The sequence below is a fragment of the Rhea pennata genome, unplaced genomic scaffold, assembly GCF_028389875.1.
Source record: "Rhea pennata isolate bPtePen1 unplaced genomic scaffold, bPtePen1.pri scaffold_26, whole genome shotgun sequence".
Taxonomy (NCBI): Eukaryota; Metazoa; Chordata; class Aves; order Rheiformes; family Rheidae; genus Rhea; species Rhea pennata.
In genome coordinates, this window is record NW_026907677.1 from 5,695,527 (window position 1) to 5,718,228 (window position 22,702).

Below are 22,702 nucleotides of genomic sequence, written 5' to 3' on the forward strand. Positions count from 1 at the left end.
GGACGCTTACTTCTCTTGCCTTAGTGCCCTGCTTTGTTTGGAGGCTGTTTGCGGACAGCAGCACACACAGCGGGAAAGTGCGCTCTGATCGGCTCCAAGTCTCGGCAGATAGAAGCGCAAGCGAGGCACCGGCTCGCAGTTTGTCCCGGGCATGGGAAGCAGCATGCTGCGTGCCCAGAACACATCCCCCTGTATCCTGCCTGCCACGGGACTGCTTCTGAGCACGGAGGCACGCCTACAAGCCAGCTGAGATGGGCTTTGCCTAAGAGTCAGGGAAGTGTCGAGTGGAACAAGGGATGTGCTGCACAGCTTCCCTCGCAGGCAGATTCCCTCCTGGGACGCTTACTTCTCATGCCTTAGTGCCCTGCTTTGTTTGGAGGCTGTTTGCGGACAGCAGCACACACAGCGGGAAGGTGCGCTCTGATCGGCTCCAAGTCTCGGCAGATAGAAGCGCAAGCGAGGCACCGGCTCGCAGTTTGTCCCGGGCATGGGAAGCAGCATGCTGCATGCCCAGAACACATCTCTCACTGTCCTGCCTGCCACAGGGCTGTTTCTGAGCACGGAGGCACGCCTACAAGCAAGTTGAGATGGGCTTTGCCTAAGAGTGAGGGAAGTGTCGAGTGGAACAAGGGAACTGCTGCACAGCTTCCCTCGCAGGCAGATTCCCTCCTGGGACGCTTAGTTCTCTTGCCTTAGTGCCCTGCTTTGTTTGGAGACTGTTTGCGGACAGCAGCACACACAGCGGGAAGGTGCGCGCTGGCCATCTCCAAGTCCGGCAGATAGAAGCGCAAGCGAGGCACCGGCTCGCAGTTTGTCCCGGGCATGGGAAGCAGCATGCTGCATGCCCAGAACACATCTCGCACTGTCCTGCCTGCCACAGGGCTGTTTCTGAGCACGGAGGCACGCCTACAAGCAAGTTGAGATGGATTTGCCTAAGAGTGAGGGAAGTGTCGAGTGGAACAAGGGAACTGCTGCACAGCTTCCCTCGCAGGCAGATTCCCTCCTGGGACGCTTACTTCTCTTGCTTTAGTGCCCTGCTTTGTTTGGAGACTGTTTGCGGACAGCAGCACACACAGCGGGAAGGTGCGCTCTGATCGGCTCCAAGTCCGGCAGATAGAAGCGCAAGCGAGGCACCGGCTCACAGTTTGTCCCGGGCATGGGAAGCAGCATGCTGCTTGCCCAGAACACATCTCGCACTGTCTTGCCTGCCACGGGACTGCTTCTGAGCACGGAGGCACGCCTACAAGCAAGTTGAGATGGGCTTTGCCTAAGAGTGAGGGAAGTGTCGAGTGGAACAAGGGAACTGCTGCACAGCTTCCCTCGCAGGCAGATTCCCTCCTGGGACGCTTAGTTCTCTTGCTTTAGTGCCCTGCTTTGTTTGGAGGCTGTTTGCGGACAGCAGCACACACAGCGGGAAGGTGCGCTCTGATCGGCTCCAAGTCCGGCAGATAGAAGCGCAAGCGAGGCACCGGCTCGCAGTTTGTCCCGGGCATGGGAAGCAGCATGCTGCTTGCCCAGAACACATCCCCCTGTATCCTGCCTGCCACAGGACTGCTTCTGAGCACGGAGGCACGCCTACAAGCCAGCTGAGATGGGCTTTGCCTAAGAGTCAGGGAAGTGTCGAGCGGAACAAGGGATGTGCTGCACAGCTTCCCTCGCAGGCAGATTCCCTCCTGGGACGCTTACTTCTCATGCCTTAGTGCCCTGCTTTGTTTGGAGGCTGTTTGCGGACAGCAGCACACACAGCGGGAAGGTGCGCTCTGATCGGCTCCAAGTCTCGGCAGATAGAAGCGCAAGCGAGGCACCGGCTCGCAGTTTGTCCCGGGCATGGGAAGCAGCATGCTGCATGCCCAGAACACATCTCTCACTGTCCTGCCTGCCACAGGGCTGTTAATGAGCACGGAGGCACGCCTACAAGCAAGTTGAGATGGGCTTTGCCTAAGAGTCAGGGAAGTGTCGAGTGGAACAAGGGAACTGCTGAACAGCTTCCCTCGCAGGCAGATTCCCTCCTGGGACGCTTAGTTCTCTTGCTTTAGTGTCCTGCTTTGTTTGGAGACTGTTTGCGGACAGCAGCACACACAGTGGGAAGGTGCGCGCTGGCCAGCTCCAAGTCCGGCAGATAGAAGCACAAGCGAGGCACCGGCTCGCAGTTTGTCCCGGGCATGGGAAGCAGCATGCTGCGTGCCCAGAACACATCTCGCACTGTCCTGCCTGCCACAGGGCTGTTTCTGAGCACGGAGGCACGTCTACAAGCCAGCTGAGATGGGCTTTGCCTAAGAGTCAGGGAAGTGTCGAGTGGAACAAGGGATGTGCTGCACAGCTTCCCTCGCAGGCAGATTCCCTCCTGGGACGCTTAGTTCTCTTGCCTTAGTGCCCTGCTTTGTTTGGAGGCTGTTTGCGGACAGCAGCACACACAGCGGGAAGGTGCGCTCTGATCGGCTCCAAGTCTCGGCAGATAGAAGCGCAAGCGAGGCACCGGCTTGCAGTTTGTCCCGGGCATGGGAAGCAGCATGCTGCGTGCCCAGAACACATCTCGCACTGTCCTGCCTGCCACGGGACTGTTTCTGAGCACGGAGGCACGCCTACAAGCCAGCTGAGATGGGCTTTGCCTAAGAGTGAGGGAAGTGGCGAGCGGAACAAGGGATGTGCTGCACAGCTTCCCTCGCAGGCAGATTCCCTCCTGGGACGCTTACTTCTCATGCCTTAGTGCCCTGCTTTGTTTGGAGGCTGTTTGCGGACAGCAGCACACACAGCGGGAAGGTGCGCTCTGATCGGCTCCAAGTCTCGGCAGATAGAAGCGCAAGCGAGGCACCGGCTCGCAGTTTGTCCCGGGCATGGGAAGCAGCATGCTGCGTGCCCAGAACACATCCCCCTGTATCCTGCCTGCCACGGGACTGCTTCTGAGCACGGAGGCACGCCTACAAGCCAGCTGAGATGGGCTTTGCCTAAGAGTGAGGGAAGTGTCGAGTGGAACAAGGGATGTGCTGCACAGCTTCCCTCGCAGGCAGATTCCCTCCTGGGGCGCTTAGTTCTCTTGCTTTAGTGCCCTGCTTTGTTTGGAGACTGTTTGCGGACAGCAGCACACACAGCGGGAAGGTGCGCTCTGATCGGCTCCAAGTCTCGGCAGATAGAAGCGCAAGCGAGGCACCGGCTCGCAGTTTGTCCCGGGCATGGGAAGCAGCATGCTGCATGCCCAGAACACATCTCTCACTGTCCTGCCTGCCACAGGGCTGTTTCTGAGCACGGAGGCACGCCTACAAGCAAGTTGAGATGGGCTTTGCCTAAGAGTGAGGGAAGTGTCGAGTGGAACAAGGGAACTGCTGCACAGCTTCCCTCGCAGGCAGATTCCCTCCTGGGACGCTTAGTTCTCTTGCCTTAGTGCCCTGCTTTGTTTGGAGACTGTTTGCGGACAGCAGCACACACAGCGGGAAGGTGCGCGCTGGCCATCTCCAAGTCCGGCAGATAGAAGCGCAAGCGAGGCACCGGCTCGCAGTTTGTCCCGGGCATGGGAAGCAGCATGCTGCATGCCAAGAACACATCTCGCACTGTCCTGCCTGCCACAGGGCTGTTTCTGAGCACGGAGGCACGCCTACAAGCAAGTTGAGATGGGCTTTGCCTAAGAGTGAGGGAAGTGTCGAGTGGAACAAGGGAACTGCTGCACAGCTTCCCTCGCAGGCAGATTCCCTCCTGGGGCGCTTAGTTCTCTTGCTTTAGTGGCCTGCTTTGTTTGGAGACTGTTTGCGGACAGCAGCACACACAGCGGGAAGGTGCGCTCTGATCGGCTCCAAGTCCGGCAGATAGAAGCGCAAGCGAGGCACCGGCTCACAGTTTGTCCCGGGCATGGGAAGCAGCATGCTGCTTGCCCAGAACACATCTCGCACTGTCCTGCCTGCCACGGGACTGCTTCTGAGCACGGAGGCACGCCTACAAGCAAGTTGAGATGGGCTTTGCCTAAGAGTGAGGGAAGTGTCGAGTGGAACAAGGGAACTGCTGAACAGCTTCCCTCGCAGGCAGATTCCCTCCTGGGGCGCTTAGTTCTCTTGCTTTAGTGCCCTGCTTTGTTTGGAGACTGTTTGCGGACAGCAGCACACACAGCGGGAAGGTGCGCGCTGGCCAGCTCCAAGTCCGGCAGATAGAAGCACAAGCGAGGCACCGGCTCGCAGTTTGTCCCGGGCATGGGAAGCAGCATGCTGCATGCCCAGAACACATCTCGCACTGTCCTGCCTGCCACAGGGCTGTTTCTGAGCACGGAGGCACGCCTACAAGCCAGCTGAGATGGGCTTTGCCTAAGAGTCAGGGAAGTGTCGAGTGGAACAAGGCAACTGCTTCACAGCTTCCCTCGCAGGCAGATTCCCTCCTGGGACGCTTAGTTCTCTTGCCTTAGTGCCCTGCTTTGTTTGGAGACTGTTTGCGGACAGCAGCACACACAGCGGGAAGGTGCGCGCTGGCCATCTCCAAGTCCGGCAGATAGAAGCGCAAGCGAGGCACCGGCTCGCAGTTTGTCCCGGGCATGGGAAGCAGCATGCTGCATGCCAAGAACACATCTCGCACTGTCCTGCCTGCCACAGGGCTGTTTCTGAGCACGGAGGCACGCCTACAAGCAAGTTGAGATGGGCTTTGCCTAAGAGTGAGGGAAGTGTCGAGTGGAACAAGGGAACTGCTGCACAGCTTCCCTCGCAGGCAGATTCCCTCCTGGGGCGCTTAGTTCTCTTGCTTTAGTGCCCTGCTTTGTTTGGAGACTGTTTGCGGACAGCAGCACACACAGCGGGAAGGTGCGCTCTGATCGGCTCCAAGTCTCGGCAGATAGAAGCGCAAGCGAGGCACCGGCTCGCAGTTTGTCCCGGGCATGGGAAGCAGCATGCTGCGTGCCCAGAACACATCCCCCTGTATCCTGCCTGCCACGGGACTGCTTCTGAGCACGGAGGCACGTCTACAAGCCAGCTGAGATGGGCTTTGCCTAAGAGTGAGGGAAGTGTCGAGTGGAACAAGGGATGTGCTGCACAGCTTCCCTCGCAGGCAGATTCCCTCCTGGGACGCTTACTTCTCTTGCCTTAGTGCCCTGCTTTGTTTGGAGGCTGTTTGCGGACAGCAGCACACACAGCGGGAAGGTGCGCTCTGATCGGCTCCAAGTCTCGGCAGATAGAAGCGCAAGCGAGGCACCGGCTCGCAGTTTGTCCCGGGCATGGGAAGCAGCATGCTGCATGCCCAGAACACATCTCTCACTGTCCTGCCTGCCACAGGGCTGTTTCTGAGCACGGAGGCACGCCTACAAGCAAGTTGAGATGGGCTTTGCCTAAGAGTGAGGGAAGTGTCGAGTGGAACAAGGGAACTGCTGCACAGCTTCCCTCGCAGGCAGATTCCCTCCTGGGACGCTTACTTCTCATGCCTTAGTGCCCTGCTTTGTTTGGAGGCTGTTTGCGGACAGCAGCACACACAGCGGGAAGGTGCGCTCTGATCGGCTCCAAGTCTCGGCAGGTAGAAGCGCAAGCGAGGCACCGGCTCGCAGTTTGTCCCGGGCATGGGAAGCAGCATGCTGCATGCCAAGAACACATCTCGCACTGTCCTGCCTGCCACGGGACTGCTTCTGAGCACGGAGGCACGCCTACAAGCAAGTTGAGATGGGCTTTGCCTAAGAGTGAGGGAAGTGTCGAGTGGAACAAGGGAACTGCTGAACAGCTTCCCTCGCAGGCAGATTCCCTCCTGGGGCGCTTAGTTCTCTTGCTTTAGTGCCCTGCTTTGTTTGGAGACTGTTTGCGGACAGCAGCACACACAGCGGGAAGGTGCGCGCTGGCCAGCTCCAAGTCCGGCAGATAGAAGCACAAGCGAGGTACCGGCTCGCAGTTTGTCCCGGGCATGGGAAGCAGCATGCTGCATGCCCAGAACACATCTCGCACTGTCCTGCCTGCCACAGGGCTGTTTCTGAGCACGGAGGCACGCCTACAAGCCAGCTGAGATGGGCTTTGCCTAAGAGTCAGGGAAGTGGCGAGCGGAACAAGGGATGTGCTGCACAGCTTCCCTCGCAGGCAGATTCCCTCCTGGGACGCTTACTTCTCTTGCCTTAGTGCCCTGCTTTGTTTGGAGGCTGTTTGCGGACAGCAGCACACACAGCGGGAAGGTGCGCTCTGATCGGCTCCAAGTCTCGGCAGATAGAAGCGCAAGCGAGGCACCGGCTCGCAGTTTGTCCCGGGCATGGGAAGCAGCATGGTGCGTGCCCAGAACACATCCCCCTGTATCCTGCCTGCCACGGGACTGCTTCTGAGCACGGAGGCACGTCTACAAGCCAGCTGAGATGGGCTTTGCCTAAGAGTCAGGGAAGTGTCGAGTGGAACAAGGGATGTGCTGCACAGATTCCCTCGCAGGCAGATTCCCTCCTGGGACGCTTACTTCTCATGCCTTAGTGCCCTGCTTTGTTTGGAGGCTGTTTGCGGACAGCAGCACACACAGCGGGAAGGTGCGCTCTGATCGGCTCCAAGTCTCGGCAGATAGAAGCGCAAGCGAGGCACCGGCTCGCAGTTTGTCCCGGGCATGGGAAGCAGCATGCTGCATGTCCAGAACACATCCCCCTGTATCCTGCCTGCCACGGGACTGCTTCTGAGCACGGAGACACGTCTACAAGCCAGCTGAGATGGGCTTTGCCTAAGAGTGAGGGAAGTGTCGAGTGGAACAAGGGATGTGCTGCACAGCTTCCCTCGCAGGCAGATTCCCTCCTGGGACGCTTACTTCTCTTGCCTTAGTGCCCTGCTTTGTTTGGAGGCTGTTTGCGGACAGCAGCACACACAGCGGGAAGGTGCGCTCTGATCGGCTCCAAGTCTCGGCAGATAGAAGCGCAAGCGAGGCACCGGCTCGCAGTTTGTCCCGGGCATGGGAAGCAGCATGCTGCATGCCCAGAACACATCTCGCACTATCCTGCCTGCCACAGGGCTGTTTCTGAGCACGGAGGCACGCCTACAAGCCAGCTGAGATGGGCTTTGCCTAAGAGTCAGGGAAGTGGCGAGCTGAACACGGGAACTGCTGCACAGCTTCCCTCGCAGGCAGATTCCCTCCTGGGACGCTTACTTCTCTTGCCTTAGTGCCCTGCTTTGTTTGGAGGCTGTTTGCGGACAGCAGCACACACAGCGGGAAGGTGCGCTCTGATCGGCTCCAAGTCTCGGCAGATAGAAGCGCAAGCGAGGCACCGGCTCGCAGTTTGTCCCGGGCATGGGAAGCAGCATGCTGCGTGCCCAGAACACATCTCGCACTGTCCTGCCTGCCACAGGGCTGTTTCTGAGCACGGAGGCACGCCTACAAGCAAGTTGAGATGGGCTTTGCCTAAGAGTGAGGGAAGTGTCGAGTGGAACAAGGGAACTGCTGCACAGCTTCCCTCGCAGGCAGATTCCCTCCTGGGGCGCTTAGTTCTCTTGCTTTAGTGCCCTGCTTTGTTTGGAGACTGTTTGCGGACAGCAGCACACACAGCGGGAAGGTGCGCTCTGATCGGCTCCAAGTCCGGCAGATAGAAGCGCAAGCGAGGCACCGGCTCACAGTTTGTCCCGGGCATGGGAAGCAGCATGCTGCTTGCCCAGAACACATCTCGCACTGTCCTGCCTGCCACGGGACTGCTTCTGAGCACGGAGGCACGCCTACAAGCAAGTTGAGATGGGCTTTGCCTAAGAGTGAGGGAAGTGTCGAGTGGAACAAGGGAACTGCTGAACAGCTTCCCTCGCAGGCAGATTCCCTCCTGGGGCGCTTAGTTCTCTTGCTTTAGTGCCCTGCTTTGTTTGGAGACTGTTTGCGGACAGGAGCACACACAGCGGGAAGGTGCGCGCTGGCCAGCTCCAAGTCCGGCAGATAGAAGCACAAGCGAGGCACCGGCTCGCAGTTTGTCCCGGGCATGGGAAGCAGCATGCTGCATGCCCAGAACACATCTCGCACTGTCCTGCCTGCCACAGGGCTGTTTCTGAGCACGGAGGCACGCCTACAAGCCAGCTGAGATGGGCTTTGCCTAAGAGTCAGGGAAGTGTCGAGTGGAACAAGGCAACTGCTTCACAGCTTCCCTCGCAGGCAGATTCCCTCCTGGGACGCTTAGTTCTCTTGCCTTAGTGCCCTGCTTTGTTTGGAGACTGTTTGCGGACAGCAGCACACACAGCGGGAAGGTGCGCGCTGGCCAGCTCCAAGTCCGGCAGATAGAAGCGCAAGCGAGGCACCGGCTCGCAGTTTGTCCCGGGCATGGGAAGCAGCATGCTGCATGCCCAGAACACATCTCGCACTGTCCTGCCTGCCACAGGGCTGTTTCTGAGCACGGAGGCACGCCTACAAGCCAGCTGAGATGGGCTTTGCCTAAGAGTCAGGGAAGTGGCGAGCGGAACAAGGGATGTGCTGCACAGCTTCCCTCGCAGGCAGATTCCCTCCTGGGACGCTTACTTCTCATGCCTTAGTGCCCTGCTTTGTTTGGAGGCTGTTTGCGGACAGCAGCACACACAGCGGGAAGGTGCGCTCTGATCGGCTCCAAGTCTCGGCAGATAGAAGCGCAAGCGAGGCACCGGCTCGCAGTTTGTCCCGGGCATGGGAAGCAGCATGCTGCGTGCCCAGAACACATCTCGCACTGTCCTGCCTGCCACAGGGCTGTTTCTGAGCACGGAGGCACGCCTACAAGCAAGTTGAGATGGGCTTTGCCTAAGAGTGAGGGAAGTGTCGAGTGGAACAAGGGAACTGCTGCACAGCTTCCCTCGCAGGCAGATTCCCTCCTGGGGCGCTTAGTTCTCTTGCTTTAGTGCCCTGCTTTGTTTGGAGACTGTTTGCGGACAGCAGCACACACAGCGGGAAGGTGCGCTCTGATCGGCTCCAAGTCCGGCAGATAGAAGCGCAAGCGAGGCACCGGCTCACAGTTTGTCCCGGGCATGGGAAGCAGCATGCTGCTTGCCCAGAACACATCTCGCACTGTCCTGCCTGCCACGGGACTGCTTCTGAGCACGGAGGCACGCCTACAAGCAAGTTGAGATGGGCTTTGCCTAAGAGTGAGGGAAGTGTCGAGTGGAACAAGGGAACTGCTGAACAGCTTCCCTCGCAGGCAGATTCCCTCCTGGGGCGCTTAGTTCTCTTGCTTTAGTGCCCTGCTTTGTTTGGAGACTGTTTGCGGACAGCAGCACACACAGCGGGAAGGTGCGCGCTGGTCAGCTCCAAGTCCGGCAGATAGAAGCACAAGCGAGGCACCGGCTCGCAGTTTGTCCCGGGCATGGGAAGCAGCATGCTGCATGCCCAGAACACATCTCGCACTGTCCTGCCTGCCACAGGGCTGTTTCTGAGCACGGAGGCACGCCTACAAGCAAGTTGAGATGGGCTTTGCCTAAGAGTCAGGGAAGTGGCGAGTGGAACAAGGGATGTGCTGCACAGCTTCCCTCGCAGGCAGATTCCCTCCTGGGACGCTTACTTCTCTTGCCTTAGTGCCCTGCTTTGTTTGGAGGCTGTTTGCGGACAGCAGCACACACAGCGGGAAGGTGCGCTCTGATCGGCTCCAAGTCTCGGCAGATAGAAGCGCAAGCGAGGCACCGGCTCGCAGTTTGTCCCGGGCATGGGAAGCAGCATGCTGCATGCCCAGAACACATCTCGCACTATCCTGCCTGCCACAGGGCTGTTTCTGAGCACGGAGGCACGCCTACAAGCCAGCTGAGATGGGCTTTGCCTAAGAGTGAGGGAAGTGTCGAGTGGAACAAGGGAACTGCTGCACAGCTTCCCTCGCAGGCAGATTCCCTCCTGGGGCGCTTAGTTCTCTTGCTTTAGTGCCCTGCTTTGTTTGGAGACTGTTTGCGGACAGCAGCACACACAGCGGGAAGGTGCGCTCTGATCGGCTCCAAGTCCGGCAGATAGAAGCGCAAGCGAGGCACCGGCTCACAGTTTGTCCCGGGCATGGGAAGCAGCATGCTGCTTGCCCAGAACACATCTCGCACTGTCCTGCCTGCCACGGGACTGCTTCTGAGCACGGAGGCACGCCTACAAGCAAGTTGAGATGGGCTTTGCCTAAGAGTGAGGGAAGTGTCGAGTGGAACAAGGGAACTGCTGAACAGCTTCCCTCGCAGGCAGATTCCCTCCTGGGGCGCTTAGTTCTCTTGCTTTAGTGCCCTGCTTTGTTTGGAGACTGTTTGCGGACAGCAGCACACACAGCGGGAAGGTGCGCGCTGGCCAGCTCCAAGTCCGGCAGATAGAAGCACAAGCGAGGCACCGGCTCGCAGTTTGTCCCGGGCATGGGAAGCAGCATGCTGCATGCCCAGAACACATCTCGCACTGTCCTGCCTGCCACAGGGCTGTTTCTGAGCACGGAGGCACGCCTACAAGCCAGCTGAGATGGGCTTTGCCTAAGAGTCAGGGAAGTGTCGAGTGGAACAAGGCAACTGCTTCACAGCTTCCCTCGCAGGCAGATTCCCTCCTGGGACGCTTAGTTCTCTTGCCTTAGTGCCCTGCTTTGTTTGGAGACTGTTTGCGGACAGCAGCACACACAGCGGGAAGGTGCGCGCTGGCCATCTCCAAGTCCGGCAGATAGAAGCGCAAGCGAGGCACCGGCTCGCAGTTTCTCCCGGGCATGGGAAGCAGCATGCTGCATGCCAAGAACACATCTCGCACTGTCCTGCCTGCCACAGGGCTGTTTCTGAGCACGGAGGCACGCCTACAAGCAAGTTGAGATGGGCTTTGCCTAAGAGTGAGGGAAGTGTCGAGTGGAACAAGGGAACTGCTGCACAGCTTCCCTCGCAGGCAGATTCCCTCCTGGGGCGCTTAGTTCTCTTGCTTTAGTGCCCTGCTTTGTTTGGAGACTGTTTGCGGACAGCAGCACACACAGCGGGAAGGTGCGCTCTGATCGGCTCCAAGTCTCGGCAGATAGAAGCGCAAGCGAGGCACCGGCTCGCAGTTTGTCCCGGGCATGGGAAGCAGCATGCTGCTTGCCCAGAACACATCTCGCACTGTCCTGCCTGCCACGGGACTGCTTCTGAGCACGGAGGCACGCCTACAAGCAAGTTGAGATGGGCTTTGCCTAAGAGTGAGGGAAGTGTCGAGTGGAACAAGGGAACTGCTGAACAGCTTCCCTCGCAGGCAGATTCCCTCCTGGGGCGCTTAGTTCTCTTGCTTTAGTGCCCTGCTTTGTTTGGAGACTGCGGACAGCAGCACACACAGCGGGAAGGTGCGCGCTGGCCAGCTCCAAGTCCGGCAGATAGAAGCGCAAGCGAGGCACCGGCTCGCAGTTTGTCCCGGGCATGGGAAGCAGCATGCTGCATGCCCAGAACACATCTCGCACTGTCCTGCCTGCCACAGGGCTGTTTCTGAGCACGGAGGCACGCCTACAAGCCAGCTGAGATGGGCTTTGCCTAAGAGTCAGGGAAGTGTCGAGCGGAACAAGGGATGTGCTGCACAGCTTCCCTCGCAGGCAGATTCCCTCCTGGGACGCTTACTTCTCTTGCCTTAGTGCCCTGCTTTGTTTGGAGGCTGTTTGCGGACAGCAGCACACACAGCGGGAAGGTGCGCTCTGATCGGCTCCAAGTCTCGGCAGATAGAAGCGCAAGCGAGGCACCGGCTCGCAGTTTGTCCCGGGCATGGGAAGCAGCATGCTGCATGCCCAGAACACATCTCGCACTGTCCTGCCTGCCACAGGGCTGTTTCTGAGCACGGAGGCACGCCTACAAGCAAGTTGAGATGGGCTTTGCCTAAGAGTGAGGGAAGTGTCGAGTGGAACAAGGGAACTGCTGCACAGCTTCCCTCGCAGGCAGATTCCTTCCTGGGGCGCTTAGTTCTCTTGCTTTAGTGCCCTGCTTTGTTTGGAGACTGTTTGCGGACAGCAGCACACACAGCGGGAAGGTGCGCTCTGATCGGCTCCAAGTCCGGCAGATAGAAGCGCAAGCGAGGCACCGGCTCACAGTTTGTCCCGGGCATGGGAAGCAGCATGCTGCTTGCCCAGAACACATCTCGCACTGTCCTGCCTGCCACGGGACTGCTTCTGAGCACGGAGGCACGCCTACAAGCAAGTTGAGATGGGCTTTGCCTAAGAGTGAGGGAAGTGTCGAGTGGAACAAGGGAACTGCTGAACAGCTTCCCTCGCAGGCAGATTCCCTCCTGGGGCGCTTAGTTCTCTTGCTTTAGTGCCCTGCTTTGTTTGGAGACTGTTTGCGGACAGCAGCACACACAGCGGGAAGGTGCGCGCTGGTCAGCTCCAAGTCTCGGCAGATAGAAGCACAAGCGAGGCACCGGCTCGCAGTTTGTCCCGGGCATGGGAAGCAGCATGCTGCATGCCCAGAACACATCTCGCACTGTCCTGCCTGCCACAGGGCTGTTTCTGAGCACGGAGGCACGCCTACAAGCCAGCTGAGATGGGCTTTGCCTAAGAGTCAGGGAAGTGGCGAGTGGAACAAGGGATGTGCTGCACAGCTTCCCTCGCAGGCAGATTCCCTCCTGGGACGCTTACTTCTCTTGCCTTAGTGCCCTGCTTTGTTTGGAGGCTGTTTGCGGACAGCAGCACACACAGTGGGAAGGTGCGCTCTGATCGGCTCCAAGTCTCGGCAGATAGAAGCGCAAGCGAGGCACCGGCTCGCAGTTTGTCCCGGGCATGGGAAGCAGCATGCTGCGTGCCCAGAACACATCCCCCTGTATCCTGCCTGCCACGGGACTGCTTCTGAGCACGGAGGCACGTCTACAAGCCAGCTGAGATGGGCTTTGCCTAAGAGTGAGGGAAGTGTCGAGTGGAACAAGGGAACTGCTGCACAGCTTCCCTCGCAGGCAGATTCCCTCCTGGGGCGCTTACTTCTCATGCCTTAGTGCCCTGCTTTGTTTGGAGGCTGTTTGCGGACAGCAGCACACACAGCGGGAAGGTGCGCTCTGATCGGCTCCAAGTCTCGGCAGATAGAAGCGCAAGCGAGGCACCGGCTCGCAGTTTGTCCCGGGCATGGGAAGCAGCATGCTGCATGCCCAGAACACATCTCTCACTGTCCTGCCTGCCACAGGGCTGTTTCTGAGCACGGAGGCACGCCTACAAGCAAGTTGAGATGGGCTTTGCCTAAGAGTGAGGGAAGTGTCGAGTGGAACAAGGGAACTGCTGCACAGCTTCCCTCGCAGGCAGATTCCCTCCTGGGACGCTTACTTCTCATGCCTTAGTGCCCTGCTTTGTTTGGAGGCTGTTTGCGGACAGCAGCACACACAGCGGGAAGGTGCGCTCTGATCGGCTCCAAGTCTCGGCAGATAGAAGCGCAAGCGAGGCACCGGCTCGCAGTTTGTCCCGGGCATGGGAAGCAGCATGCTGCATGCCAAGAACACATCTCGCACTGTCCTGCCTGCCACGGGACTGCTTCTGAGCACGGAGGCACGCCTACAAGCAAGTTGAGATGGGCTTTGCCTAAGAGTGAGGGAAGTGTCGAGTGGAACAAGGGAACTGCTGAACAGCTTCCCTCGCAGGCAGATTCCCTCCTGGGGCGCTTAGTTCTCTTGCTTTAGTGCCCTGCTTTGTTTGGAGACTGTTTGCGGACAGGAGCACACACAGCGGGAAGGTGCGCGCTGGCCAGCTCCAAGTCCGGCAGATAGAAGCACAAGCGAGGCACCGGCTCGCAGTTTGTCCCGGGCATGGGAAGCAGCATGCTGCATGCCCAGAACACATCTCTCACTGTCCTGCCTGCCACGGGACTGTTTCTGAGCACGGAGGCACGCCTACAAGCCAGCTGAGATGGGCTTTGCCTAAGAGTCAGGGAAGTGGCGAGCGGAACAAGGGATGTGCTGCACAGCTTCCCTCGCAGGCAGATTCCCTCCTGGGACGCTTACTTCTCTTGCCTTAGTGCCCTGCTTTGTTTGGAGGCTGTTTGCGGACAGCAGCACACACAGCGGGAAGGTGCACTCTGATCGGCTCCAAGTCTCGGCAGATAGAAGCGCAAGCGAGGCACCGGCTCGCAGCTTGTCCCGGGCATGGGAAGCAGCATGCTGCATGCCCAGAACACATCCCCCTGTATCCTGCCTGCCACGGGACTGCTTCTGAGCACGGAGGCACGCCTACAAGCCAGCTGAGATGGGCTTTGCCTAAGAGTGAGGGAAGTGTCGAGTGGAACAAGGGATGTGCTGCACAGCTTCCCTCGCAGGCAGATTCCCTCCTGGGACGCTTACTTCTCATGCCTTAGTGCCCTGCTTTGTTTGGAGGCTGTTTGCGGACAGCAGCACACACAGCGGGAAGGTGCGCGCTGGCCATCCCCAAGTCCGGCAGATAGAAGCGCAAGCGAGGCACCGGCTCGCAGTTTGTCCCGGGCATGGGAAGCAGCATGCTGCGTGCCCAGAACACATCTCGCACTGTCCTGCCTGCCACAGGGCTGTTTCTGAGCACGGAGGCACGCCTACAAGCCAGCTGAGATGGGCTTTGCCTAAGAGTCAGGGAAGTGGTGAGTGGAACAAGGGATGTGCTGAACAGCTTCCCTCGCAGGCAGATTCCCTCCTGGGACGCTAACTTCTCTTGCCTTAGTGCCCTGCTTTGTTTGGAGGCTGTTTGCGGACAGCAGCACACACAGCGGGAAGGTGCGCTCTGATCGGCTCCAAGTCTCGGCAGATAGAAGCGCAAGCGAGGCACCGGCTCGCAGTTTGTCCCGGGCATGGGAAGCAGCATGCTGCGTGCCCAGAACACATCTCGCACTGTCCTGCCTGCCACGGGACTGCTTCTGAGCACGAAGGCACGTCTACAAGCCAGCTGAGATGGGCTTTGCCTAAGAGTGAGGGAAGTGTCGAGTGGAACAAGGGAACTGCTGCACAGCTTCCCTCGCAGGCAGATTCCCTCCTGGGGCGCTTACTTCTCATGCCTTAGTGCCCTGCTTTGTTTGGAGGCTGTTTGCGGACAGCAGCACACACAGCGGGAAGGTGCGCTCTGATCGGCTCCAAGTCTCGGCAGATAGAAGCGCAAGCGAGGCACTGGCTCGCAGTTTGTCCCGGGCATGGGAAGCAGCATGCTGCGTGCCCAGAACACATCTCTCACTGTCCTGCCTGCCACAGGGCTGTTTCTGAGCACAGAGGCACGCCTACAAGCCAGCTGAGATGGGCTTTGCCTAAGAGTGAGGGAAGTGTCGAGTGGAACAAGGGAACTGCTGCACAGCTTCCCTCGCAGGCAGATTCCCTCCTGGGACGCTTACTTCTCATGCCTTAGTGCCCTGCTTTGTTTGGAGACTGTTTGCGGACAGCAGCACACACAGCGGGAAGGTGCGCGCTGGCCATCTCCAAGTCCGGCAGATAGAAGCGCAAGCGAGGCACCGGCTCGCAGTTTGTCCCGGGCATGGGAAGCAGCATGCTGCGTGCCCAGAACACATCTCTCACTGTCCTGCCTGCCACAGGGCTGTTTCTGAGCACGGAGGCACGCCTACAAGCCAGCTGAGATGGGCTTTGCCTAAGAGTGAGGGAAGTGTCGAGTGGAACAAGGGAACTGCTGCACAGCTTCCCTCGCAGGCAGATTCCCTCCTGGGACGCTTACTTCTCATGCCTTAGTGCCCTGCTTTGTTTGGAGACTGTTTGCGGACAGCAGCACACACAGCGGGAAGGTGCGCTCTGATCGGCTCCAAGTCTCGGCAGATAGAAGCGCAAGCGAGGCACCGGCTCGCAGTTTGTCCCGGGCATGGGAAGCAGCATGCTAATTGCCCAGAACACATCCCCCTGTATCCTGCCTGCCACGGGACTGCTTCTGAGCACGGAGGCACGCCTACAAGCCAGCTGAGATGGGCTTTGCCTAAGAGTCAGGGAAGTGGCGAGTGGAACAAGGGATGTGCTGCACAGCTTCCCTCGCAGGCAGATTCCCTCCTGGGACGCTTACTTCTCTTGCCTTAGTGCCCTGCTTTGTTTGGAGGCTGTTTGCGGACAGCAGCACACACAGCGGGAAGGTGCGCGCTGGCCAGCTCCAAGTCCGGCAGATAGAAGCGCAAGCGAGGCACCGGCTCGCAGTTTGTCCCGGGCATGGGAAGCAGCATGCTGCATGCCCAGAACACATCTCGCACTGTCCTGCCTGCCACAGGGCTGTTTCTGAGCACGGAGGCACGCCTACAAGCCAGCTGAGATGGGCTTTGCCTAAGAGTCAGGGAAGTGGCGAGCGGAACAAGGGATGTGCTGCACAGCTTCCCTCGCAGGCAGATTCCCTCCTGGGACGCTTAGTTCTCTTGCCTTAGTGCCCTGCTTTGTTTGGAGGCTGTTTGCGGACAGCAGCACACACAGCGGGAAGGTGCGCTCTGATCGGCTCCAAGTCTCGGCAGATAGAAGCGCAAGCGAGGCACCGGCTCGCAGTTTGTCCCGGGCATGGGAAGCAGCATGCTGCTTGCCCAGAACACATCCCCCTGTATCCTGCCTGCCACGGGACTGCTTCTGAGCACGGAGGCACGCCTACAAGCCAGCTGAGATGGGCTTTGCCTAAGAGTCAGGGAAGTGGCGAGTGGAACAAGGGATGTGCTGCACAGCTTCCCTCGCAGGCAGATTCCCTCCTGGGACGCTTACTTCTCTTGCCTTAGTGCCCTGCTTTGTTTGGAGGCTGTTTGCGGACAGCAGCACACACAGCGGGAAGGTGCGCGCTGGCCAGCTCCAAGTCCGGCAGATAGAAGCGCAAGCGAGGCACCGGCTCGCAGTTTGTCCCGGGCATGGGAAGCAGCATGCTGCATGCCCAGAACACATCTCGCACTGTCCTGCCTGCCACAGGGCTGTTTCTGAGCACGGAGGCACGCCTACAAGCCAGCTGAGATGGGCTTTGCCTAAGAGTCAGGGAAGTGGCGAGCGGAACAAGGGATGTGCTGCACAGCTTCCCTCGCAGGCAGATTCCCTCCTGGGACGCTTAGTTCTCTTGCCTTAGTGCCCTGCTTTGTTTGGAGGCTGTTTGCGGACAGCAGCACACACAGCGGGAAGGTGCGCTCTGATCGGCTCCAAGTCTCGGCAGATAGAAGCGCAAGCGAGGCACCGGCTCGCAGTTTGTCCCGGGCATGGGAAGCAGCATGCTGCGTGCCCAGAACACATCTCGCACTGTCCTGCCTGCCACGGGACTGCTTCTGAGCACGGAGGCACGCCTACAAGCAAGTTGAGATGGGCTTTGCCTAAGAGTGAGGGAAGTGTCGAGTGGAACAAGGGAACTGCTGAACAGCTTCCCTCGCAGGCAGATTCCCTCCTGGGGCGCTTAGTTCTCTTGCTTTAGTGCCCTGCTTTGTTTGGAGGCTGTTTGCGGACAGCAGCACACACAGCGGGAAGGTGCGCGCTGGCCAGCTCCAAGTCCGGCAGATAGAAGCGCAAGCGAGGCACCGGCTCGCAGTTTGTCCCGGGCATGGGAAGCAGCATGCTGCGTGCCCAGAACACATCTCGCACTGTCCTGCCTGCCACAGGGCTGTTTCTGAGCACGGAGGCACGCCTACAAGCAAGTTGAGATGGGCTTTGCCTAAGAGTGAGGGAAGTGTCGAGTGGAACAAGGGAACTGCTGAACAGCTTCCCTCGCAGGCAGATTCCCTCCTGGGGCGCTTAGTTCTCTTGCTTTAGTGCCCTGCTTTGTTTGGAGACTGTTTGCGGACAGCAGCACACACAGCGGGAAGGTGCGCTCTGATCGGCTCCAAGTCCGGCAGATAGAAGCGCAAGCGAGGCACCGGCTCGCAGTTTGTCCCGGGCATGGGAAGCAGCATGCTGCATGCCCAGAACACATCTCTCACTGTCCTGCCTGCCACAGGGCTGTTTCTGAGCACGGAGGCACGCCTACAAGCCAGCTGAGATGGGCTTTGCCTAAGAGTGAGGGAAGTGTCGAGTGGAACAAGGGAACTGCTGCACAGCTTCCCTCGCAGGCAGATTCCCTCCTGGGACGCTTACTTCTCATGCCTTAGTGCCCTGCTTTGTTTGGAGGCTGTTTGCGGACAGCAGCACACACAGCGGGAAGGTGCGCTCTGATCGGCTCCAAGTCTCGGCAGATAGAAGCGCAAGCGAGGCACCGGCTCGCAGTTTGTCCCGGGCATGGGAAGCAGCATGCTGCTTGCCCAGAACACATCCCCCTGTATCCTGCCTGCCACGGGACTGCTTCTGAGCACGGAGGCACGCCTACAAGCCAGCTGAGATGGGCTTTGCCTAAGAGTCAGGGAAGTGGCGAGTGGAACAAGGGATGTGCTGCACAGCTTCCCTCGCAGGCAGATTCCCTCCTGGGACGCTTACTTCTCTTGCCTTAGTGCCCTGCTTTGTTTTGAGGCTGTTTGCGGACAGCAGCACACACAGCGGGAAGGTGCGCGCTGGCCAGCTCCAAGTCTCGGCAGATAGAAGCGCAAGCGAGGCACCGGCTCGCAGTTTGTCCCGGGCATGGGAAGCAGCATGCTGCCTGCCCAGAACACATCTCTCACTGTCCTGCCTGCCACACGGCTGTTTCTGAGCACGGAGGCACGCCTACAAGCAAGTTGAGATGGGCTTTGCCTAAGAGTGAGGGAAGTGTCGAGTGGAACAAGGGAACTGCTGAACAGCTTCCCTCGCAGGCAGATTCCCTCCTGGGACGCTTAGTTCTCTTGCCTTAGTGCCCTGCTTTGTTTGGAGACTGTTTGCGGACAGGAGCACACACAGCGGGAAGGTGCGTGCTGGCCATCTCCAAGTCCGGCAGATAGAAGCGCAAGCGAGGCACCGGCTCGCAGTTTGTCCCGGGCATGGGAAGCAGCATGCTGCGTGCCCAGAACACATCTCGCACTGTCCTGCCTGCCACAGGGCTGTTTCTGAGCACGGAGGCACGCCTACAAGCAAGTTGAGATGGGCTTTGCCTAAGAGTGAGGGAAGTGTCGAGTGGAACAAGGGAACTGCTGCACAGCTTCCCTCGCAGGCAGATTCCCTCCTGGGACGCTTAGTTCTCTTGCTTTAGTGCCCTGCTTTGTTTGGAGACTGTTTGCGGACAGCAGCACACACAGCGGGAAGGTGCGCTCTGATCGGCTCCAAGTCCGGCAGATAGAAGCGCAAGCGAGGCACCGGCTCACAGTTTGTCCCGGGCATGGGAAGCAGCATGCTGCGTGCCCAGAACACATCTCGCACTGTCCTGCCTGCCACGGGACTGCTTCTGAGCACGGAGGCACGCCTACAAGCAAGTTGAGATGGGCTTTGCCTAAGAGTCAGGGAAGTGTCGAGTGGAACAAGGGAACTGCTGAACAGCTTCCCTCGCAGGCAGATTCCCTCCTGGGGCGCTTAGTTCTCTTGCTTTAGTGCCCTGCTTTGTTTGGAGACTGTTTGCGGACAGCAGCACACACAGCGGGAAGGTGCGCTCTGATCGGCTCGAAGTCCGGCAGATAGAAGCGCAAGCGAGGCACCGGCTCGCAGTTTGTCCCGGGCATGGGAAGCAGCATGCTGCTTGCCCAGAACACATCCCCCTGTATCCTGCCTGCCACGGGACTGCTTCTGAGCACGGACGCACGTCTACAAGCCAGCTGAGATGGGCTTTGCCTAAGAGTCAGGGAAGTGTCGAGTGGAACAAGGGATGTGCTGCACAGCTTCCCTCGCAGGCAGATTCCCTCCTGGGATGCTTAGTTCTCTTGCCTTAGTGCCCTGCTTTGTTTGGAGGCTGTTTGCGGACAGCAGCACACACAGCGGGAAGGTGCGCTCTGATCGGCTCCAAGTCTCGGCAGATAGAAGCGCAAGCGAGGCACCGGCTCGCAGTTTGTCCCGGGCATGGGAAACAGCATGCTGCGTGCCCAGAATACATCCCCCTGTATCCTGCCTGCCACGGGACTGCTTCTGAGCACGGAGGCTCGCCTACAAGCCAGCTGAGATGGGCTTTGCCTAAGAGTCAGGGAAGTGTCGAGTGGAACAAGAGATGTGCTGCACAGCTTCCCTCGCAGGCAGATTCCCTCCTGGGACGCTTACTTCTCATGCCTTAGTGCCCTGCTTTGTTTGGAGGCTGTTTGCGGACAGCAGCACACACAGCGGGAAGGTGCGGTCTGATCGGCTCCAAGTCTCGGCAGATAGAAGCGCAAGCGAGGCACCGGCTCGCAGTTTGTCCCGGGCATGGGAAGCAGCATGCTGCATGCCCAGAACACATCTCTCACTGTCCTGCCTGCCACAGGGCTGTTTCTGAGCACGGAGGCACGCCTACAAGCAAGTTGAGATGGGCTTTGCCTAAGAGTGAGGGAAGTGTCGAGTGGAACAAGGGAACTGCTTCACAGCTTCCCTCGCAGGCAGATTCCCTCCTGGGACGCTTAGTTCTCTTGCCTTAGTGCCCTGCTTTGTTTGGAGACTGTTTGCGGACAGCAGCACACACAGCGGGAAGGTGCGCGCTGGCCATCTCCAAGTCCGGCAGATAGAAGCGCAAGCGAGGCACCGGCTCGCAGTTTGTCCCGGGCATGGGAAGCAGCATGCTGCGTGCCCAGAACACATCTCTCACTGTCCTGCCTGCCACAGGGCTGTTTCTGAGCACGGAGGCACGCCTACAAGCCAGCTGAGATGGGCTTTGCCTAAGAGTCAGGGAAGTGGCGAGTGGAACAAGGGATGTGCTGCACAGCTTCCCTCGCAGGCAGATTCCCTCCTGGGACGCTTACTTCTCTTGCCTTAGTGCCCTGCTTTGTTTGGAGGCTGTTTGCGGACAGCAGCACACACAGCGGGAAGGTGCACTCTGATCGGCTCCAAGTCTCGGCAGATAGAAGCGCAAGCGAGGCACCGGCTCGCAGTTTGTCCCGGGCATGGGAAGCAGCATGCTGCGTGCCCAGAACACATCTCTCACTGTCCTGCCTGCCACACGGCTGTTTCTGAGCACGGAGGCACGCCTACAAGCAAGTTGAGATGGGCTTTGCCTAAGAGTGAGGGAAGTGTCGAGTGGAACAAGGGAACTGCTGAACAGCTTCCCTCGCAGGCAGATTCCCTCCTGGGACGCTTAGTTCTCTTGCCTTAGTGCCCTGCTTTGTTTGGAGACTGTTTGCGGACAGCAGCACACACAGCGGGAAGGTGCGTGCTGGCCATCTCCAAGTCCGGCAGATAGAAGCGCAAGCGAGGCACCGGCTCGCAGTTTGTCCCGGGCATGGGAAGCAGCATGCTGCGTGCCCAGAACACATCTCGCACTGTCCTGCCTGCCACAGGGCTGTTTCTGAGCACGGAGGCACGCCTACAAGCAAGTTGAGATGGGCTTTGCCTAAGAGTGAGGGAAGTGTCGAGTGGAACAAGGGAACTGCTGCACAGCTTCCCTCGCAGGCAGATTCCCTCCTGGGACACTTAGTTCTCTTGCTTTAGTGCCCTGCTTTGTTTGGAGACTGTTTGCGGACAGCAGCACACACAGCGGGAAGGTGCGCTCTGATCGGCTCCAAGTCCGGCAGATAGAAGCGCAAGCGAGGCACCGGCTCACAGTTTGTCCCGGGCATGGGAAGCAGCATGCTGCGTGCCCAGAACACATCTCGCACTGTCCTGCCTGCCACGGGACTGCTTCTGAGCACGGAGGCACGCCTACAAGCAAGTTGAGATGGGCTTTGCCTAAGAGTCAGGGAAGTGTCGAGTGGAACAAGGGAACTGCTGAACAGCTTCCCTCGCAGGCAGATTCCCTCCTGGGGCGCTTAGTTCTCTTGCTTTAGTGCCCTGCTTTGTTTGGAGACTGTTTGCGGACAGCAGCACACACAGCGGGAAGGTGCGCTCTGATCGGCTCGAAGTCCGGCAGATAGAAGCGCAAGCGAGGCACCGGCTCGCAGTTTGTCCCGGGCATGGGAAGCAGCATGCTGCTTGCCCAGAACACATCCCCCTGTATCCTGCCTGCCACGGGACTGCTTCTGAGCACGGACGCACGTCTACAAGCCAGCTGAGATGGGCTTTGCCTAAGAGTCAGGGAAGTGTCGAGTGGAACAAGGGATGTGCTGCACAGCTTCCCTCGCAGGCAGATTCCCTCCTGGGATGCTTAGTTCTCTTGCCTTAGTGCCCTGCTTTGTTTGGAGGCTGTTTGCGGACAGCAGCACACACAGCGGGAAGGTGCGCTCTGATCGGCTCCAAGTCTCGGCAGATAGAAGCGCAAGCGAGGCACCGGCTCGCAGTTTGTCCCGGGCATGGGAAGCAGCATGCTGCGTGCCCAGAATACATCCCCCTGTATCCTGCCTGCCACGGGACTGCTTCTGAGCACGGAGGCTCGCCTACAAGCCAGCTGAGATGGGCTTTGCCTAAGAGTCAGGGAAGTGTCGAGTGGAACAAGAGATGTGCTGCACAGCTTCCCTCGCAGGCAGATTCCCTCCTGGGACGCTTACTTCTCATGCCTTAGTGCCCTGCTTTGTTTGGAGGCTGTTTGCGGACAGCAGCACACACAGCGGGAAGGTGCGGTCTGATCGGCTCCAAGTCTCGGCAGATAGAAGCGCAAGCGAGGCACCGGCTCGCAGTTTGTCCCGGGCATGGGAAGCAGCATGCTGCATGCCCAGAACACATCTCTCACTGTCCTGCCTGCCACAGGGCTGTTTCTGAGCACGGAGGCACGCCTACAAGCAAGTTGAGATGGGCTTTGCCTAAGAGTGAGGGAAGTGTCGAGTGGAACAAGGGAACTGCTTCACAGCTTCCCTCGCAGGCAGATTCCCTCCTGGGACGCTTAGTTCTCTTGCCTTAGTGCCCTGCTTTGTTTGGAGACTGTTTGCGGACAGCAGCACACACAGCGGGAAGGTGCGCGCTGGCCATCTCCAAGTCCGGCAGATAGAAGCGCAAGCGAGGCACCGGCTCGCAGTTTGTCCCGGGCATGGGAAGCAGCATGCTGCGTGCCCAGAACACATCTCGCACTGTCCTGCCTGCCACAGGGCTGTTTCTGAGCACGGAG